The 6,000-nt window shown below is 50.4% G+C and overlaps 1 protein-coding gene across 1 annotated transcript in view; it reads right to left on the reverse strand.

The window, feature by feature from the left end:
* EPB41L3 (erythrocyte membrane protein band 4.1 like 3) overlaps positions 1-1,271 on the reverse strand; it is a 141,509-nt gene extending 140,238 nt beyond the window's left edge. Inside the window, exon 1 of the mRNA XM_029959243.1 lies at positions 1,139-1,271. The gene's annotated coding sequence lies outside the window, so the exon portion shown is untranslated. The remainder of the gene's footprint in view (positions 1-1,138) is intronic.
* Positions 1,272-6,000: the final 4,729 nt, after the last annotated feature.

A 6,000-nucleotide genomic window follows, 5' to 3' on the forward strand; every position in this document is an offset into this window, starting at 1 on the left:
AATAAGAAAAATGGCCACCCAGCATTGAACTATGCACAAAATGCAGAGTTTCGGCGCTTCCAGTTCTGCATTGCACCCTGCGCTCCCAGCCCCCCGCATTCCCACAGGCTCCCAAACACCCCTGGCCCCCTCACGCCACTGCCCACTGCCGAGAAGCGGGGGACTACGGGTCCCTCGGCGCTATCTGCAACCACCTCCGGGTCTCTATTACTCTACTACTTTTAATTTTCCTGCTAGTATCACTTTTCTAATGAGCTGCTGTTGCTACAGAAATTTAAGTATCGCCAGCTGACTAGTTCGGGTTTTTTTTTAAAACGTCCGAAAAGGCAGAGAAATGGGGGAGGTGGGGGAACACCTCATAAATATCCACTATTAAACATTTTTAATGCTAAAGCCGCACTGACCCTGCCGCCCGCCCGCAAAACCTTGCGGCTTCCTCAGGACTGGCCCCAAGCCTACGTTAAACCTTCCCCAAAATTGGCTTCAGCGCCCATCAGCACGGGCTAGGCTTACCAGCGGATGCTCCCCGGCCGCGCTCCAGCTGCGCGCGGCGCAGCGCGGCCCCTGCGCGCCCCGCACCCCGCCCCCGCCGCGCACCGCCCGTAACTTTGCAGACGCCGCCGCGTCCCAGCGCCAGGCGGAATTTCCGCGGGGGCAGAAAGGCGGAAGGGCAGCTGAGTGACAGGCTCCTGCAAGAGCTGTAGCCCCGCCTGCGGCACTCCCGCACCGCACGCCCGCCCCGCGCATCCCGCGCCGCGGGCGGCAAGTCCGCCCGCGCCGGGGCAGGGGCGAGCGTGGCGAGGACCCCCGAAACGACCCACGGCGGGGCGAGCGGGGCATGGGACAGCCCACACGGCCAAAAGCAAAAACGCGGAGAGGAGAATGGAAGCAGACGAGAAGGCGCCCCCGCGCCGCAGCCCCGCCGCCCCCAGCCCTTCCTCCCCGCGCAGCGATGTGCGGCAGCAGCGCGCCCCGCGGGGCAGCGCACGCCCTCGGCCCTCCCGCTGACCTCAAGCCAAGGACAGCTCGGCGATCCCGCAGCGCATCGCGACTTGCGGGCCCCGCTGAACCGCGCCGGGCCAGGCGGCAGCAAGAGCGACCAGAGGAAGCGAGGGGAGCGGGGCCAGCAGCTCCTCACCTAAGCACGCCCCGGTTGGTGCTCTCCGCCGCCGCTGCGGCTCCTCCCGCTCTCCGCGGAGAAGGCTGGCGCGGACAGCCACCAGCTCGCCGAAGTTACGCGCCGTCGCGGAGCCGGGCTCCCACCTGCAGCGCCCGCCCAGACTCCGCAACCAACCAGCACGGCACAGCACCGCACGGCTTGGCTCGGCCCGCCCCGCTCCTCCCCATTGGAGCCGCCGCCGCTCCGCCTCCGCCCTCCCGGAGCAACCGCGGGGGCGGAGGTGGGCAGAGGGGTCCGAGACCCCTCTGCCCGCGGATCTGCGGTCGGAGCAGGTGAGGAGACGTGAGAGGCATCAGCTCCCCTTGCCAACCCCCAACTGTCCCTGTTTTTTGGTGGTTTTTTTTTTTTTCCCTTTTCTGGGGAATAAGGAAAATGCTGAAAGCGGATCCGTGACGTTACTTTATGCCATCGCTTCGTACGGTTGGGCTTACAGGGAGCCCGCTGCCTCAGCAGTCGCTGAGAGGCTCTGATGCAGGCGCTGCCACCCGGTCCGAACCATCTGAACATGGTCTTTAATGCCCCGAAAAGGCAGCGGTAGCCCAGGCAGGATGTCACAGGGTCAGCACTCCGTGACAGACCCAGGGAAACCGCAAACTTCTGTGCAACAGTTAGAGGACAGGGCCGAGTGAGAAGCCTCGGGGCTTCCTAGGCAACGCTGCCCGTAAAAAAACCTGAGTACTTCATCCTTTCAGTCTCCTTCCCTCAACAGCCCGTTGCAATTTCTGACTTTTTTTTTTTCCTGTTCAATTTATAGGTAGCACTTGCACGAGTGTGTTCTAGACAGAGAAGGACAGTGTATGGGAACTGAGGGATGGAAACAAGAATACAGCTGCGCTGGTTGGAGTTTAAAGACAGTTTCCAGATAGTGGGAATCCCCTCTTGGATTTGGGAGCAACCACCTTGAAATTTTGGAGAAGGAGGTTGCAGCTCTGGCAAAACAGCTGTCCCAGGAGGGGACGTCTTCAGCCACATTTAGAGGTGAAGAGGATACCCACACAGAAGTGAGAATTTCCTGGACCAAAGCACAGCGGGGAAGAACCCAAACCACTCACGGCTGACTTGTCTTGGGCAAAGCGATTGTGAGATGTCCAGACGAGGGGAAGTGTTCCCAGACCAGCCGCTTTGGGTGTCATGCCTAAGTCATTAACACCAAGATTACACCTGACCCTGCCGAGGTCTGTAAGTCACGTCGAGGCTGACTTATCCTCCGTGGGAGGCAGCCAGAGTCGCCGCATTTAGAAAGCCTGCTGGCTATGCAGAGTCGACACTTAACGCCCAGCAAATCCCTCTGCTCCGCGGCAGGGAAGGCCCCGGAGCCAAGCAACACGGACAGACGGGCTGTGTCCCAAAGGCCACGGTGCAGGCTGCAGTAGGAAGGGCTGTGGCGTCCTTTGGCGTGCGGCCAGCAGCTCCTGCTGGCACCTCTGCCTGAAGTTTGCCCGCAGCACAAATAATTGCTGAGATCCACCACATGTAGTCTTAAGAGTTCAAAGGATACCCGTGGGGGAGAGCTCCTTGGGGGGGGGGGTGGGCACGGTATGTGCCAGCTGCCAGTGGCAAAGGTTAAAGTTCTGATGGGGAAATTTTAGTTCAGCACACAAGATAATTTTCTATGATAAGTTATGCTTAGGTTAGCTCAGCGAGAACATTTTGCTATCGAAGAGAGTTTTTGTGTGGCAAGCAAATTTCCTGGGTGCTTGCATTTTTATTTTTTATTTTATTTAACTGAGGATCTATGTAGAGTTATTGACTTTTACAGCTTTGCAAATTGATATGCAAGAGGGGATGGTCTCAAAGACTCTGACTTCATTCTTTTGCTGTTTGGCAAAGCATTCACAGAAACTAAAGTCCTGTGTCTATGTCAGGATGCACATAATGAGGTGAGAGAGCTGGGATGTGACCCTGGCCAATGCATCAGGTGGCTCCAGCTGAGAATGGTGAGGTCAGGCTTCCCAGCAGGAGCAGGGCTGCGAGGTGAGTGAAGCTGTGAGCACCAAAGTGGCTTTGGTCGTGCCACACATTGCTATCACATAATAGACTGACAGTGCATCCCATAGAATAACGAGTTTCTTAGCTGTGCTAAGGTCAAAGTGGGCTCTGGGAAGGAACCAAGTGTGTAGCAAAAGTGCTGTAAAGTGAGTGCTAGGGGTGGCAGGGCTCCTGGGGGAAGATGGTGCTCTGCCATGGGTGGCAGCAGGTGCCTGGGTCTTTAGGGTAACTGGCTTCAGGTAATTCCTAAGCAATTACCCTGCCCTGCTTTATTGGACAAAATGGCTGAAGCATATTTTGTTCCGCTGATGTGAGAAAAGGCCGCGTCAGTCCCTGTTGGGGAGGCATTAATTAAAGGAACTAATGGCGAGTTCCTAAAATATCCATCGGAGTGATCAGGATGTCTGCTGAGAGAAATCTGACTTGCTGGGCTTCAAGTTGTGCCAAGTCATTGTGTTAATCAGGAAATGAGGGTGTTCTGGGGCAGGTAAAACAGAAATAAATCATACTGACCCTCCTCTGGTACTTTCTGCTCATATTTCCAAAGCAACATTTTGGGAGGTGGCTTACATACGTTCGTTATGTCGCTACTTAGTAGGATGTAACAGCTCTGAAGCACTTTTTTTTTGCTTATGTTGTGGTTAATGCTTTCAGCACACTGTATAGGAGTCTCTCCTTACTAAAACTACCATCCTAAGCGCCCATCTCTGAAACTTCCCTGCTAAGTATCCCTTTCAGGGACTGCATTAGAAGAATGTTAACCTAATTTATGGTAACCTGACAAGACAATTCGTGGTAATAGGTGATAAAAAGTTGAAACCTTGTGACAGAGGACATTCGTCTCTGACCATGATATCATCATGGGAAGCTGCAGAGGTCTGACTCAGGAGAGCACAGACCTTGTGAGCATGGGATGATGAATGAGGGGAAGTATTTGCAGCATCACTCTAAAGAGCCATTTATATCAGACGGGATCATTATTTCCACACATTCCAGTAGTTCCTAGTGTGGACTGGCCTCATATATCCAAACTTTTATGGGTCCTCTATATTATTTTTGTGGCAGTGGTGGGTTTTTGACTTTAAATGAACCTAATTAACAATGCTTCATCTATGATTGCTTATTAAGGCATTTCCAGGAGATCAGATGGTGGGAGAGGAGTGGCTGGTGGTCACTCCATTTCATACTCTGAAGGAGAACTCCAGCCTGAGGGTTGGAGTGCTTTGAGGATGAGGCCAGAGGTACAGATTTACAATTAAGTTTGTGTTCACGTGAAAGGGTTAATAAATACTACACTAATACACTGTGCAGATGGTCTTTTCTTTGCAGAAGCACCTTTCTGAATGGTCTCTGCATCCTCGCCATCACAGGCACATCAACTGCAACATAGGCTATTGGCATCCTCTGCCCCCAAAGGCATCTTGCAGACCTTCCACTGTGGCACCAATCCTCACTTGTGTGCTGTGAAAATCTGTTCCTGAAAAGTTTTCTGGTCTGACAACTTACCTGCTTACAATAAAATCCAAGGGCACTTGTTTAAATACTCTGTTTCCAGTAAATGAAACTACACCATAGAAGCAGCTTTGCCCCTCCCTGGTCATTTTAAATCACAGGGGTTTGTTAGGGGAACCAGGGCAGTGTTCGTTATAATTTGTCAGCCCCTGAGGGTTGCTTTCAAATTGGAGACCATTATTATCTGAGATTAGAGCTATCCCCAGCTTCATTTTTATACTATCATCAGCAGACATGAGTTTAAAAGACAAAAAGACAGAAAGAGGCAGCATCCCTGCCACAGCAAATACATGGTCTGGGGACTGAAACAGATTTATTGAAATCAATCTGCACTTTACCATTGATTTCTTTGTGCAGTGAGGCCTCTTTTAGAGCTTGTCAGCTTTTTCTTGTAAAGCTGAAATGAGACTAACCTGATGTAGAAACACTGAGGATTTTGAGGTGATACCTCTCTGTCTCTTTCTCTCTCTCTCTCTCTCTCTTTCTCTTTCTCTCTTTCTCTAGACTTCTGAGACACTACAGAATAACTTTTATTTAAAAATATGTTTATCACATTTACTGAAGGTGTCCAGGCTGCCTAAAAATATACATAATGCATGCAAAATTCAATTTAGCATTGGCAGGGGACTTGACCAGATGATATAACTGGTCATTTATAACCAGCTATGACTGTAATTGCATGTCCACATTGTGCTGTTTAAAATCTTAAATTCATCCCACACCATATTTTCATTTAGTGAAAGGAATTTATTTTAGCATCATTCTTTCCCCGTGTCACAGGAGCAATTTTTCGCTGTTGATAAGAAAATGTCATTTTTTGTTTAAAAATTGCAAATGACAAAGCCATTGCCATGTCTCCTGAGCTTTTCTTATTTATTGATTGTCTCCTTATTTAGTAATTTCAATGAATTTTATAATAATAACAATCTGTAGTGCATATCTATCAAAATGTTCAGAAAAGACTTCAAATAAATTTTTGTGAATTATGGTCTCATCATATGAAATGGTGCTTTTTCAGCCTCCATAGCTTGGCCCCTGAAAAGAATAGCAAGAAATATGCTGTTTGACATTTTAAGTGGACTGACAGACTTCTGCAATGACGTCACTTGCTTAGTGGATGAATGGGGAGCAGTGGATGCTATTTACCTTGACTTTAGAAAGTCATTTAACGTTGTTTTTTATAAGACCCTCATAAATAAGCTGATGATGTACAGGTTAGATAAGTGGACAGTGAGGTGGACTGAAAACTGTTTGAATGACCAGGTCCAGAGTGTTGTCATCAAGGGCAGTGGGTTCAAGGGGACAAGTCACTAGAGATG

This window comes from Manacus vitellinus, unplaced genomic scaffold, assembly GCF_001715985.3.
Source record: "Manacus vitellinus isolate BGI_N305 unplaced genomic scaffold, ASM171598v3 scaffold_1_pilon, whole genome shotgun sequence".
In the NCBI taxonomy this organism is placed as follows: domain Eukaryota; kingdom Metazoa; phylum Chordata; class Aves; order Passeriformes; family Pipridae; genus Manacus; species Manacus vitellinus.